Genomic DNA, 16,706 nt, shown 5'->3' with positions numbered 1-16,706 from the left:
TAGACTATCTCATGAGCCTGCTACTAAAATGTATAAGGAAGGGACTTCCCTTGAGATCCAGTGGTTAAGACTCCACACTTCCACTTCTGGGGGCATGGGTTTGATTCCTGGTTGGGGAACTAAGATTCCACATCCCACATGTAACACAGTCAAAAAAATAAAGAAAAATAAAATGTATAAGGATATATATATCAGAATAATTTGTGATAATGATTACAGCCCAAATGGACAACCTATATATATATATATATATATATATACACACACACACAAACATATATATATATATATATATACTGTATATGTGTGTGTGTGTGTGTGTGTGTGTGTATATATGTCCATGTGCCATTTTTCTATATCCTCAAAAGCAATATGAAATTTGTCCAAGGTGCCCTAAGGTTTTGCATAGACCTAATCAGGTTAGCTGGAGATGGCAATGGCAACCCACTCCAGTACTCTTGCCTGGAAAATCCCATGGACGGAGGAGCCTGGTAGGCTGCAGTCCATGGGGTTGCGAAGAGTCGGACATGACTGAGCGACTTCACTTTCACTTTTGACTTTCATGCATTGGAGAAGGTAATGGCAACCCACTCCAGTGTTCTTGCCTGGAGAATCCCAGGGATGGAGGAGCCTGGTGGGCTGCCGTCTATGGGGTCACACAGAGTCGGACACGACTGAAGCGACTTAGCAGCTACTGCAGCAGCAATCAGGTTAGCAATGAATGTAACATGTACAACTGATAGAAATGTGTTTCCATTCAACTCCAACTAAAGTCAAGTCTGAAATTAGACTTAACTTTTTTTATTTTATTTTTTAACTTTACAATACTGTACTGGTTTTGCCATATATCAAAATGAATCTGCCACAGGTATACATGTGTTCCCCATCCTGAACCCTCCTCCCTCCTCCCTCCCCATACCATCCCTCTGGGTCGTCCCAGTGCACCAGCCCCAAGCATCCAGTATCCTGCATCAAACCTGGACTGGCGACTTTTTACTTAGTCTAATAGTTTATAAGTCTTAGTCTAAAAGACTAAATCTCTGTAACATCTCCCACTTTACCAACTTTATAAATCTTGTGATAAAAATAAAGGACAGACATTATCTTTCCCAATCTTTCCCAATGGTGTGAGAATATTACTCTTACCAGTCCAATGCTTATCATGGTTTATATTCCTTCTAGTTTAAATGACCTGAGACCAGTAATGTTTAGGAAAAGGTTAGAGTTCTTTGCTATTCACACTTTCAATGATCAAATCAAGAGTACAAACCTCAAATGGCAATGTCTATAGCAGAATTATTACCTAAGTAATCTCCTAAATTTATGGCCCCCAGTGGCCAAAGTCTACAAAAGATCAAGATTCTCCCCTCACTTGAAGTTACTAACTCAAAAAATATATTCATAGGGTATTAGAGATCCTTGAAGTTCCCAAAGACATTATTTTACCACAGGATAGCCATTCAGTTAAACCCTTTTATATTACTGCTGACTCATTTGCCATTACTTAGTTTGGTAACACTGAAGACTCACTTTCTCCTCTCTTAACATGAGTAAAATTTCAAAAGCGGCAGGAAGTAAAGGAGGCTAAAATGTCTTCTGTTGTATCTCTTTCCTCTATCAGTATATAATGCAAATGGTCCTAAATAACTGGCTATTTTGCAAGAGAGAGGCAGATTTTCCTCTTTATTTGGGAGCTTTAAGTTTCTAGCCCTGGCACTAAAAGCACAGAAATTATTTCAATTCTATTTTGTAATTTTTTGGCTTTTCTCTACAAGCTATCTCTCAGGAAAGCTTCTGGTTATAAAGTTTTGATTAACTATAGCATTCACTTTCTGATACTGTAAAATGTATAATATTTGTATAGATCATTCTAAAAATGAGGTTTAGGAATATATGATATTTCTAAAGACTTCTTTTTAAATCACAGATGTCTTTCTAAATGTTTTTTACTAATAGAAGTACATTTTCATTCTTTTAGAAGATATGGGGTGGGTGGCAGGGGTGGATGCTCAGGAATATACTGGCCTTTGTGGTCAAATGGAGATTAAAAAATGAGGAGAGTCAAGAAATGTACATTGTCTACACATAAGGAACAATGCTGTGCTTCAATCACCCCAATTCATATTCATATATGCTATATGTAGTACAACTATCTATTGAATTAGCTTTCTAATCATATAAAAGTCCTATTTCTAAACATTATTATACATCTCCTAGTCTCTACACCCTTGAAACTATTTAAAAACTGCTCCTCTTCCACTGTTCCTGGTTACAGTTAATGGCATCACAACCCACTGGTCACCAGGTTTAGTGACACCAGAATCACATTTGAATACGCCCTGCTAACCTAGTCAGTCATGTACTGGGTTGGCTAAAAAGTTCCCTTCGGTTTTTCCATAACATCATACGGAAAAACCCAAATTAACATTTTGGCCAGCCCAATAGATAATACGGGCTTCCTGGGTGGCTCAGCAGTCAAGAATTAGTCTGCAATGCAGGAGATGAGGTAGGAGCCACAGGTTCAACCCCTGGGTCAGGAAGATCCTCTGGAGGAGGAAATGGCAACAGACTCCAGTATTCTTGCCTGGGAAATCCCATAGACACAGGAGCCTGGCAGCCTACAGACCACAGGGTCTCAGAGTCAGACACGACTTAGCGATTGAACATGCATGTGTGCAATAGATAAAATTTCCTTAGCATCTCTCATTTTCAGAACCTCCATTCCATTCCTGTTGCCTATATAATAGGCCCTCATAATTTCTTTGACTGAACTACTTCAGTAACCTAACTGGTCACTCTTAACTCCAAATTTCCCCCTTCCCTTAAAGTTTCATCAGTGTTTACATTCCTGGTTGACTTTCGCCATTATGTAGTTGGATCATGACTCTTCCCTGCTCAAAAATCTTTAGTGCCTCCTTATTACTCATTAAATTTTTGACTTCTTGGCTTAGTATTTAAAGCCTTATATGATCTGGTCCCAAACCAACTTTTCCAGTTTGATGTATCTCCACTACAACCGTATCTCATGAACACTTGGATCCATCCAGTCACATAGGATCAGCTAGTAGCGTTCACTTTTCATAAGTTTCCTTTTGTTCATTCTGTTCTCTCAGCCTAAAATGTCCTACATCTGCTGACACTCCTCCTCCCTTCTCTGCCTATGTATTACTTAACTCCCAGTTCAAATGTTGTCTTCTATGCTATTCCTCCCCCACAAGTTCCAAGTGAGAATGTAAATATTTCCTCTTTGTTCCCCTGTCACTTGGCTTTTAGCTTTTAGCTAGTACTTCATTTTCTTTTGCATTTCAATTGGCATGCCATACTCCCTCTGTCTTTTAGTTAACTATAGCAACACTCTCCTTTATCTAGTATTGTCAGGGAATTAGGTATTCCATATAAGCCAAATTCCCAAGTTCAACAAAAAAGTTTCATACAAATACTTAATTTCAACAATTTTGAATGGACATTTTAAAAAGCCATTCATACTGCCCTACTTTCCTAACTAGGATATACTGATTATGATTTACTATTGATAGTGGATCATCTTTGAAAACCATTATTTAATATTGTAGTTAGGTTATTTGTCCCTAAACTGTTGTGATTTTCCAGCAAAGTCACAGATTTGGAGAGCTAGAATCAACCTTAGAGATCATCCAGTCTGACTCATTTATGAGCTCTCACTTTGGGTAATTTTCTTTGGGGGAGAGAGCTTGTGTTTTTCACTCTTTCTAATTTTATACCTCTAATCTACTGTCAGCTCTGAAAAGTCAGTCAAGCTTGGATCTAAGCAAAGAGTAAAACAGGCTTCCAGAGAGAACTTGAGGGGTTCGGGGCAAGTACCCTCTGATATTTAGATTGGTTGTTCAGTGATATTTTTGTTTACTTCCTGAATCCTGGCTGCTTTCTGGATAATTAAAGTTGCCAGATAAGATCTATAAACTAGACCTTATTCTAAGTGTTTTACCTGTATTAACATATTTAATCCTTTTATCAACCCTACAAGATAGGCATTGCTATTATCCCTTTAGAGAGAAGACTAACTTGCCTAGGATAACACAAGCTAATACATGCAGAACTGGTATCTGAACCCAGGCAGTTTGGCTTCAGTGCCTCTGCTCTTCATTCTACATCAGTTCTCTATCTTCAGTGAAACCTAAAGCTATTATTTGACAGTAAAAAACGAAAATTAAATAGGTACATTGGAGGAGGCAGTGGTAAGATTTAACGACTGGCTCTTAAGGGAGATGGAAGAAGCCTTGATTTGTAGTGTGTGCCAATTTCCATGTCATAAATATTACTCCCATGGCCATATAACTGGCTTCCCTGGTGGCTCCAGTGGTAAGGAATCTGCCTGCCAAGCAGAACACGCAGGTTCAATCCCTGGGTCAAGAAGATCCCCTGGAGAAGGAAATGGCAAACTACTCCAGTATTCTTGCCTGGGAAATCCCACGGACAGAGGAACCTGATGGGCTACGGCCCATGAGGTCACAAAAGAATCAGACATGACTTATTGACTAAACAACAAACAACAATGGCCATAAAAATGTGGAGTTAGGAAAATATGGGTACAATTGGCTGAGTCAGAAAACTCCAGTGCACCACTGGACATTATAGAGTCAAAACTTAAATATATGTAGAATACAATTATAACAAAATTATTAATACTTTGCTTATTCTTTTCACTTTTTCATACTTACTTTAAAAAGTCAGTCAAAGTTCATGTACAGCCAAGTTAAATTTGTTTTTCTACTTGCTACTCTGTTAAACCCAAAGAATATATACCCCAAAACTTCAAAGAAGAACAGTCAGACTTCTTTTTGTGGAAAAGAAAAAAAAAACACCTTTTTCTGACTGGGGCATGTGAGTGAGTCTGTGTGTGTCTTGCCACAGCAGGCATGCCAAGTCTTTTTCTCCCTTAAGCTTTCTTCTTGTCTTTAAAATATTGGAGATTCAGGAGGCTGCTATTATGCGTCAGCTGATTCTAAACCTCTCAAATTAAAATTAATAACTTTGTAAGTGATTTTTTAAGGTCTCACACAGCATATTCTGTATAAAAAGTTAGTCATTTATTACTAACCTATATCATTGAATCTATGTTCCTCATGCTGTAGAATTTTGCATATCAGTTTATTCTCTCATAGTAGTGCAATAACATATTACATGCAAATATTTTTACCACAATCTTTAATATTATTGTTATTTCCTTAAAACCATTCTTACAGTTGATCTTTAAAACCAATGTTAGTGCACTAATACATATTGTTAAACAAGTTGTCAAGTGTTCCACTTTTCTATCCAACAACTTTGCTATAACAACTGTCTCCTTTGGAAAGGACCAAGCCTAGGAAGCCAAATACGGGTTGCAGAGCTCAGCTAATTACAACATAGTGTTAAAAAGATCAAGGCTATGGTTCAGTTAATCTTCTTGTGGATCACTTATACAGAAGACAATACCTCAAAACTCATTAAGTATATTGTAAGTATTTAGGCCTTGGGGCCACAGAAAGGAATAAAATATAGTCCTTGCCCTCTAGGCATTTGCAGATGTCTCCTGTATATTAGCCTTTCACCATTAGGAATATGAACTAAGCCTGAAAAATGAATTGTACATATCCATTTTCATGGACAGTAGTAGAAAACAATAATTTCCAAACCACATTCTGAACTGATACTGGGTTAGTAGAGTTGCTTCCTACATAAAAAAGACTATTTTCTTTCAATGTCCAGTAATTTGTAATATCACAAACTATACTTGTTTTGAAATTTCTGAACTTAGTAGAACTCTTTATTTAAAAATTGGAAACCAGAAATGGACTAGAGTTTGAGGGAGGGAATAAGTATAATGTGGCAAAAATAACTTTGAAGTGGGAATCACACCACTGGGTTGCAGATTTTGCCTTAAGGAGACAGGGCTGTACTAAAGCTTCTAAAATCAATTCTGGCAAAGGAATAAGACAACTTTCTTCTGCTACCTTTATGGAATTTTCAAACCAGCTATTTATTAATTTCATTGTTTTTCCAAAAATCATCGCACCTCTTCCCTGCCAAAAGATAAATCTTTAATAGACTAAAAGTGTCATATGAAGAAAACTGATCATTAATTGGAGAACAAACGTTAATGGCATAAACCCTGATCACAGAAGAGCTGTCATTTCAGGATTTAAATCTCTTTAAATCTACACTTTGTTTCAAGGACTTATTTATAAATTTTAATGCTTTGTCTCTGATAAATTTTCAGAGTTGAAAAGCAAAAAGGAAAAGCTGTCATGTTTACAATTCTAGTGTGTTAACATCACTTTATAGTTGACAATTTAATGGTCAAGAATAGCTAATCTGAACCCTTGTTGCTTAAATACACGTTCCCGGGTCCAGCAGAACTTCGACACTTACCTTGATAGACAAAATGTAGCAGTTAATCAATTCTATAGGGAATCCTTGAACTTCCCACTTAAAAACCATTGATAACATGATGCGGCTCAAGTTTCCCACATTTTCACTCTGCTCTAGGGTACTTTGGGAGAAGAGACAGATTAGGAATAGACGATAATTTAGCATAAGAGGAAATTTAGACTCTAATCTCAAATGTTCAACAATGAATAATGGATACATGTATATGTATGGCTGAGTCCCTTCGCTGTTCACCTAAAACTACCATAACATTGTTAACTGGCTATATGTGTGTGTGTGCTCAGTCATGTCCGACCCTTTGCGACTCCATGGACTTTAGCCTGCTAAGCCCCTCTGTCCATGGAATTTTCCAGGCAAGAATACTGGAGTAGGTTGCCATTTCCTACTCCAAGGAATCTTCCCAACTTAGGGATCGAACCAGCATCTCAAACCCAAGTCTCTTATACTTGCAGGTGCATCCTTTACTACTAGTGTTAATTGGCCACACCCCAACACAAAATAAAAAGTTTAAAGATTGAGGAAAAAAACAATGACTAAAGGTTTTGGTATGTGCTTATCTTGGGAACAAACGTAATAAAATAGGCTGTAGCAACTCTTACTACTGTTACTGAATATCATTCAATTAAAACATCATTCAATTATAATTAGCATCCTCATCACTACTGGCAAAAAACACTTCATGGTTATTATTCATAATATATAGAAATCTGACATTAGGATCCTGCTGGTGACCAATCTCATTCATTTCTTTCAAAAAACTAACAAAATTATTGTTGTTGTTTAGTCACTAAGTCATGTTTGACACTTTTGTGGCCCCATGGACTGTAGCTTGCAAGGCTCCTCTGTCCATGGGATCTCCCAGGCAAGAACACTGGAGTGGGTAGCCATTCCCTTCTCCAGGGGATCTTCCCAACCCAGGGATTGAACCCACATCTCCTGCATTGACAGGATTCTTTACCCGTGCACCACTAGGGAAGCCCGGTGATATTATGCTTGCTTCATTTGCCTCAGTCGTCTCCGACTCTTTGTGACTCCATGGACTGTAACCCACCAGGCTCCTCTGTCCATGGGATTCTCCAGGCAAGAATACTAGAGTGGGGTGTCATTTTCTTCTCCAATATCTCCAATAATATTATGGTCTGGGTCTAATCTTATTTATTTGTGAACACAGACAAATTCATTGAATAAATTATTTGTCAAATGCAAACTATGTAGTGAGCTCTGTGCTTCAGGATCTTTTCCTCACACATTTTAATATTAACATGTCAAAATGTAAAATGAACTCTAAAATATTTTATAAAATATGAAATATCCTAAGCATAATGATGACATACTTACAGCATCTTGGCATTCAAACACAAAATACAAGGAGGTGAGGAAAGCTGTTCTAATATCTCCTTCAACCAGTTTTTCACTTTTAATATTAGAAAAAAATCTTCACAATGAGTGACTTACAAATAATAAAGGCAACTGAAAGCCAAAGTAGCTCTTAAAAAACTAAGCTCACATTCATTCTGATGATACTAATGGGGTCAACACTTCTGAATTCACTTGTATATGGAATGAACAAGATCTAGGTGTGGTGAATTTCAACACAATTTTCTAACAAACATTTCCTCCTTTAGAAAATCTGGAACCAATTCACATGAACTTCTTAAATATTCATTTGTCTACAGTAGCTTTTTTTTTGGCCCACACCACCATGGCATTTGGGACCTTAGTTCACTAACCAGGGCTTGAACACGCACCCCTGCAGTGGAAGCACAGTCTCAACTACTGCACCACCAGGGAAGTCCTCACCAAGTAGCTTGTAAAGGCTCAGTTTCCTTCCCTATAGCCCAAACTCTTTGGACAACTGGGGAAGGTCAATGTACTTCAAAGAGGGATACCAAAGCTCCCCAAACCAAGCAGTCCTAAGTGGATTTTTTTTTTAAATGAGTAAAAAAAATTATCTAAACTTTTAAGCCAAACTAACCTCTCTTTATGCAAATTCCTGTTTTGTGACGACTTGTTTTTTGCTCACTTCTGGTTACTACCAGTTACCAACAAACCAAATTTAGTTTCTTCAATTGACTGCTTCATAGCAGCTCTCAATTAAAATTTTAGTTTTTATCATTGCACCTCAACAAACAAATATACAAGTGCTTTCTTAAAAGTATCTGGAAATATATGTCTGTGGTTTACTGGGAACCAGACAAACCAGTACTGCACATCCCTTTAATGTGTTGTGGGGCTTCCGTGGTGGCTTAGAGGTAAAGAATTCACTTGAAATGCAGGAACCGCAGAAGTTCTTGCAGGAATGCAGGGAGGCACTAGTTTGCTCCCTAGATCAGGAAGATCCCCTGGAGGAGGGCATGGCAACCCACTCCAGTATTCTTGCCTGGAGAATCCCATGGACAGAGGAGCTTGGCGGGCTATAATCCATAGGGTCGCAAAGAGTCGGTCATGACTGAAGTGACTTAGGACAGACGGACGCTCCTAACTTGCCTTTAGGTAAATTCTAGTCTATTGCAGAACATGAAACAGGTTTTAGTACAGGTTGCCTGTTAAAGCCATGGTTCTTTACTTTTTGCACTGTTACAAATCATCTTTTTGAGGGAAGGGCGGTGGCAGTGAAGATAACCAAAATCACCTTTTATTATTATCATCCTTTTAAGCCAACAAGTGAAACAGAGGCACACAGCCATGGGTAGTTCAACAAGTTGACTTTCTTTCTACCCTGTATCCCCAAGTACTTCTGCTGTAAGATTTTGAAGGTAATAATACTTTAGAGAATAGGTGACAGATTTGATATGGCATCAAAAATTTTCAGGCAGCTGGAACTTTCAGGAAATAGCATATTAAAGGCACTAGAAAATTAGAAACAATACTGTTCAAAAGGTAACAGATGCATAATTTTCTGATACCATATTCACAGGTAAACAATTTTTAGGATTCTTATTAAAAAAACCTAGTCCTGCCAGGCCTATTCTGATTTCCACAAGTGGTAATGTTTAGCACATTGTTAAGAACACAAGGGCTAGGTCAGCATTTCTCTAAATTTCTGGATTTAGGATTTCTTTAAACTCTCCAAAGAACTTTTGTTTATGTAGATTTCTATTCATATTAACCAGATTAGAAATTAACAGGAATTTTAGAAATATTTATTCATTCATATATAACAGCTATAAATATATATTAATGTAATTAACATTTTTATTAAAAATAACTATTTTTTTTAAAAATGTCATGAGTGGCATTGTCATTTGTGCAAACCTCTTTAATGTCAGACAATAGAAGACAGTTGGATCTTCATACCTGCTTCTGCATTAGACCTGTGATCTGTTTTTCTGGTTGAAATATATAAAGGTAAATCTGTACTCACACAAATATGTAATCAGAAGATTGAAGAGTGTTTTAATAGCATTTTCAAATAATTGTACATATTCTTCTTTTATGTTACAACAAAACTCAATAAGTGGTAGTTTCTTAAATATTAGGTGCAAGGGAGAATTTGAAATCCTATCAATCAATTGTTTCTACTTAGCTAAATGAAAATCCATTGATCTAATATATTGAATGGATCCTGTATCTATGCATGGTTTTGTGACACCATGCATTGGTCGTCTGGAGAGTACTGATTCACTGAATTATGCAGATTTTAAAAATGATGACTCATTTCAAGATTATACAATATAAAAAAAAAATCATGGTTGTTAATATTGCTACAATTTTCACTGGAAAAGTCTAAGTCTTAGAAACTGTCAAGCTCATGTGGTAGGTAAAAGTTTTCCAAAATCCTAATTTTTGCTTGAACACTTAAATTTTATCATTAGCAGCAAATGCTGTCATTTCTTTTCTTTGAAAGGGCTTCCCTGGTGGCTCAGCGGTAAAGAAACTCCTGCAATGCAGGAGCTGCAAGACCCACAGGTTTGATCCCTGGGTCAGGAAGATCCCCTGGAGGAGGGGGTGGCTAACCACTCCAGTACTCTTGCCTGAAGAATCCCATGGGCAGAGGAGCCTGGCAGGCTACAGTCCATAAGGTCACAAAGAGTTGGACTTGACTGAAGCGACTTAGCATACAAAGGACAGGTTCACTTAGTTCATTTTTGACAAAAGGTCTTCCAAATACCCCAGGCTGCATAACTATTGTTTGTCGGTAGTTATTTCAAATTAAAAAGCAGTTGCTTGGAGATAACAGCTAGTTTGGCTCACAACTCAGTCATGAGAGTGCTTTGCAACTACTTCCCATTGTCACCACACAGAACAGGCAAAAAAAAAAAAGCTGTGTAGAGATTAAAAAAAAAAAAAAATTATTCTTACTGTTACATCAAGAAGAGTCCTAAGTGAAACCGGCATTTCCTTTTTACTGCAAATGCATAGAATGTATACAATATAGTTTGCTGCTTCTGTCTTGATTGGTGCTAAGGTGCCAGCAGCTTTTACCCACCACTGCTTTTAAACCATCCGTGTAAATGTCAACACAGTGAATTCTGCAAATAATGTCTACACAGTATTGTGAAAATAGTTTTGACCTCATGGGTCCCTGAAAGAATCTCAGGGAACAGTGCTCCGAGATCATTTTTTGAAAACTACGGGACTAGATCAATGATTCTCAAACTTTAACATGCATGAGAATTACCGGACTTGTTAAAACATTGAAATCCCTGGGCCCCATTCCCTAATTCAGTATGTCTGGGGTGAGGCTTGGGAAACTGCAGTTTAACAAGTTCTGTGGGTTCACTGACTGCATGTAGTCTGTAACCCATACTTTTAGAAATATTGGCTGAAATTTGGTTATAACTTGACTGATGTTATGGCCAAGGAGTTTCAAGACAGTGGTCCAGTCACTCTAGCCAGAACAAGACCAATCCTTGACTCTGCATAGAAAGACTTTGCCAATAGACTTATTTTATCAGTAAGTACTTCACAGAGAGAAGTTAGAAAATCAGCCACATAAGAAACAGGCCCATTTCTTTTCTAACACAGCTCCATTGTCACCATTGTGTCTCACCTAAATCACTGTGCTGTGTTAAGTCACTCCAGTTGTGTCCAACTCTTTGCAACCCCATGGACTATAGCCCACCAGGGTCCTCTGTCCATGGGATTGTCCAGGCAAGAACACTGGAGTGGCTTGCCATTCCCTCCTCCAGGCAATCTTCCTGACCCAGGAATCAAACTTGCATTTCTTACATCTCCTGCATCGGCTGGTGGGTTCTTTACCACTTCAGTTCAGTTCAGTTCAGTTCAGTCGCTCAGTCATGTCCGACTCTTTGTGACCCCATGAACCGCAGCACGCCACGCCTCCCTGTCCATCACCAACTCCCGGAGTCCACCCAAACTCATGTCCATTGTGTCGGTGATGCCATCCAACCATCTCATCCTCTGTCATCCCCTTCTCCTCCTGCCCTCAATCTTTCCCAGTATCAGGGTCTTTTCAAATGGGTCAGTTCTCCGCATCAGGTGGCCAAAGTATTGGAGTTTCAGCTTCAACATCAGTCCCTCCAATGAACACCCAGGGCTAATCTCCTTTAGGATGGACTGGCTGGATCTCCTTGCACTAGTGCCACCTAAATCACTGTAACAACCTGCTAGCTAGTTTCCAAGCTACCAGTCTCAGTCCTTCAATTCAGTCCCCTCATGGCTACCAGATAAATTTTTCTAAATGGGAAAAATGTTCATGCGATTCCTTTGCCAAAGGCTCTTAAAGAGTTCTTTGCCAAAGATCCCTAACTGGACTCCATAAAGCTCTGTAGCTTCATTCACCTACAAAATAAAGTTCAGCCTCCTTTTATAAGATCCTGACTCATCTACATAGATAGTCAGGTTTTACACTGTCCAGTGCAGACTTCCTTGAGGTTATCTGGTTTACCTGAGATTCACTAATCTATGGACTCTTTCACATTAGGGACTGGGTTTTTCATCACTGAAACTACAATGTCTAACAGAGTGCTTGGCACATAACACATGTCAAATGTTTGATGAATGCAATTTAGGAATGCTATATTTAGTGACAATTTGAATCTTGATTGAATCTGAAAACAAATTCATCATTAAAGATAATTGTGTGAACAGTCTAAGATGCATCACCTCCCTACATTCAACAATGGCGTATCTTCAAGACATGTCTGCCTACAGCAAGGACATATCTATAATAAGTAACAAATTAAATACTAATCCTACTCTGCAGATCTTGGGTTTAGTGTGATGGTTACTGCTTCAGTGCTGATTCCACTGAAATCAACATATAGCCAGAGCAGTACTAATGGTCGCAATAATCCCTCTCCATCCTGGGATTTGAGTTCACTACAGATTCACACCTGCATTCAGGAGCTGGACAGATATCATTTTAATGCCAAGTTCAAGTTAGAACCCAGTCAGCCATCCTGGTTCACTAGGAGATTGGTTGTTTGGGCACTTATGAGGAAGTTCAGAGGACTTAAAAGGTCTTGAAGCATTGGAACAGATTGAGTATTTATACCACCTTAAATTTGTGCTGATACTGAGGAAAAGAAAATAATAAGATACGCTATTGCCAGGCTAGGCAGAAATTCTAGTATGCATGTTATTTGGTTAAAAGGGTATTCTGTGATTGCATTAAATGTTTATGCTAAAGTTTTCTATTGCTACAGTTCTTGTTTGGGGGAGGTAAGATTTCGAGAAGCCAATTCAACATTTGTTGTTGCTATTTATTACTGTTTTCCAGAGGAATGCTAGTCAGTAAACTCCATAGCATCAGTGTATTCAATCCTTTGGGATAATAAACTGCACAATATCCAGAACTATTCAGAATCTGATAAGAATATTTAATGGCTCAAGGTAAAGGAATTACTGACTTACAATATATACATCACAGGTTAATAATAACCCGATCTTTATTGAGCAGTTAAAAAAAAAGTTAAACAGGAGATTTAGGGTTTCAAGGAAAGAAAACTTATACAAACAAATGTTAGAAAATTATAGTGCTCTTTTCTCCTTGTAGTCATTGATTCTGTTTTCTTGTAATGTGAGACCCTGAGAAGGAGAATTCCACTGAAAAAATTACTACTGTATTGGGTGGGGGATGGGATGAGCACAAAAGGAGGCGATAGCCTAGGCATAAAATAAAATTCAGATATGGCCCCCATCACTTGCCACTTAACCCTCAAATTTCCAGATCATGTGAAACTAGTATAAGAATGTATGAAAGGAAAATGTACTCGGAACCTTAAATATGGCCAGACTCTAGAGAGTGACATTTTTGTGCTGGTCTAAAAGCCCTAGTGACTGCAGCCATGAAATTAAAAGATGCTTGCTCCTTGGAAGAAAAGATACAACAAACCTAGACAGCGTATTAAAAAGCAGAGACATTACTTTGCCTATAAAGGTCTGTATAGTCAAAGCTATGGTTTTTCCAGTAGTCATGTACGGATGTGAGAGTTGGATCATAAAGAAGACTAAGCACTGAAGAATTGATGCTTTCGAACTGTGGTGTTGGAGAAGACTCTTGAGAGTCCCTTGGATTGCAAGGAGATCCAATCAGTCCATCCTAAAGGAAATCGGTCCTGAATATTCATTGGAAGGACTGATGTTGAAGCTGAAGCTCCAATACTTTGGCCACCTGAGGCAAAGATCCAACTTACTGGAAAAGTCTCTGAAACTGAGAAAGATAGAATGCAGGAGGAGAAGGAGATGACAGAGGAAAAGATGGTTGGATGGCATCACCAACTCAATGGACATGAGTTTGAGCGAGCTCTGGGAGACGGTGAAGGACAGCGAAGTCTGGCGTGCTGCAGTCCATGAGGTCGCAAAGAGTCAGACATGACTGAGCGACTCAACAACAAAAAGCCCTACCTTTATTGATATTTGAGTGCCAAACAAAAATATCACTATTAGCCAAAAAATAGGCAACACAGGCTGAAAATGTAACCTAGATGGTAAGGACCAGGTCATTGTTTATCTTCACCTACTTCCTGTTACTATTCTCCTACTACAATATCCCATCACAAGGTTGGTCATAAAGGGGTGTTCAAACTTTTGCTGCAATTGGAACCTCTTTTTGTGTGTCTTCTCTTCACGTATAGTTTATAACAGGGGAATTAGATTGGAAATTGCATTAATCATTAAAATCTGAAAGAGCATTATGTTGAGAGATAAGGTATTCATTTTGATCCTGCCATAAGAATCTACACAGGCAAAAGTTACAGATGTTAAATTAGTATTCTATTAGGTATCTGAATCAGAGAAAAAGAGAATTTGGTATGCCTCTACAGAAATTGTGGTACCATTTAGTATAAAAAATTCATAAATAAGAACACTCTGCTAACTGAGAATACTAAATTTCCTCCTGTATTAATTATTGCAAAGGCTAAGTTAGGCCCATACACTAATTTATAAAAACAAACACAAACCCATCTCATTTGTTTTTATCCTTTCACAATAAGTTGTTTCTGCAAGTCAGTAAGAAGAATAAACCTGTGGAACTATAAAGTTACATTAACTTGATATAAAAGGTACCATATTAGTACCAAGAAACATAAATGTTTGTCATTGCAGCTGAAAACATTCTTTCTTATCATAGTGAGATAACTAGCGTAGTCACTCCTTGACACTGATAGGACTTTGGTACAGTTAAAGTATGAGGTCAGTCTAAGAGACACACAGAAAGACGGGGAGGGGGAGGGGGAGAGAAGGAAAGAGAGGAAAGAAGTTATCAAGTGCTTGGTAATCAGTGTTTTCCAAATTATATTTCAGATGTTTAGTATTCTGAGATAAAAAGCATTCTATAGATAAATAAGTTTAGAAAATAATGCATTAGACAAAGTTAAAGTGTTTTAGACTCATCTAGACTTCTCAGAGGTTCTGAGAAGTCCCGCAGAGATATATATTGCCAGTCTCCAAGATAGGGCTATACATGAGGGTAAGGAGGTGGTTAAGCTATTTTTTAATGAACAAGGCTATGTACTAAGTGTATTATATATTGGCTAATTTATCCCTCATAATAACCCTATGAAACAGGTACAACTATCATCCCCCATTCAACAGATGAGTCTTATAGAGCAGTGATCTCCAACCTTTTTGAGACCAGGCACCAGTTTCATGGAAAACAATTTATCCATGGACTGGGGTTGGTGGGAGGATGGTTTCAGGATGATTCAACTGCATTACATTTATTGTGCACTTTATTAATAGAAATTATTAATTTACTATTAATAATTATTATTAATTTATTATTATTACATCAGCTCCACCTCAGATCATCAGGCATTAGATCCCAGAGGTTGGGGACTCCTGTTATAGAGAATAATTTGGTTAAGGTCACAGAGCTATTACATGATAGATCTGGGATTTAAGTCAAAATCTACTTCATTCCTTAGTTCCTGATCTTTGGACCACTTTGACCTCAAAAGGTTCAAAGACATTTCTATTGTTAGAACTTAACATCTTGATTTTAAGGTCCTGCTGCTGCTTACAATGGAAATACACAGGGGAGAAGGACAAGAGTTGTTTCAGTTTCTTGATTATGTGATTTCTACCTGTATTTCTCAAAAACTGCCAGAAAAATAGCAATTTGGATGCCACATTTTTTCCTACTTCTACATATAAAGCAATTACTTATTTCAAAATGAGGTAGTGAACAGCTGTAATAATCAAAGTTGAAATATTATGTTTAGTTAAAAAAAGAAAAAACTGTCAACAAAAGGTTCAAGAGAACTAACAGTCACAAAACACCCACCTCAGGCCAAACACTTTATTTACAATATCACAGGAAATGGGCATTATTACCCCTCCTTTATATAAATCAAGATAAATGAAGTCCAGGTCAACAACTTGCCCAAGACTACATGTATATTAATTAGTAGGGCTGGAATTAAAAAAGAGCAGTCTGACTCAAGGACATCTGTTTTTCCATTACAATATGCTATCTCCCAATTTCAAACGGAACACATTCACCTCTAGTACAATAGGTTGAAATAAAAAAGAGTAATCATGTATCTTTCCTTGCTAACAAAGGGTAATCTGTTAGCCTTTAATTACATTAGTCAAAGTAAGTCAATTTCCTTATCTTGATTGCCAGTTCAACCAAAAGACATTAGCCAGACAGAAGCAGCAAAGTAGGTGGAGGGTTGAGGTCTAGGACAAGGGAGGTGACTGATGCTTTTGCACTGGCCAGTTTCCATTTCTTTCACACATCCTGCTCTCTTGCCAAGATGAAATGATGGTGGTGGGAAGCAAAACTTGAAGCAGTCCTATAACTCAAAGCACTTTGGAATTCTGTTACATATAGGTTGCTTGTGTATATCTACTAATGAAAACCTTACTCAATATAATCACACTTT

At 37.8% G+C, this 16,706-nt stretch overlaps 1 protein-coding gene across 4 annotated transcripts in view; it reads right to left on the bottom strand.

The window, feature by feature from the left end:
* RNF128 (ring finger protein 128) overlaps nt 1-16,706 on the bottom strand; it is a 65,055-nt gene that overhangs the window by 34,986 nt on the left and 13,363 nt on the right. The window lies entirely within an intron of this gene.

Source organism: Bos indicus, chromosome X, assembly GCF_029378745.1.
Source record: "Bos indicus isolate NIAB-ARS_2022 breed Sahiwal x Tharparkar chromosome X, NIAB-ARS_B.indTharparkar_mat_pri_1.0, whole genome shotgun sequence".
Taxonomy (NCBI): Eukaryota; Metazoa; Chordata; class Mammalia; order Artiodactyla; family Bovidae; genus Bos; species Bos indicus.
This window is presented reverse-complemented; position numbering and strand designations above follow the sequence as displayed.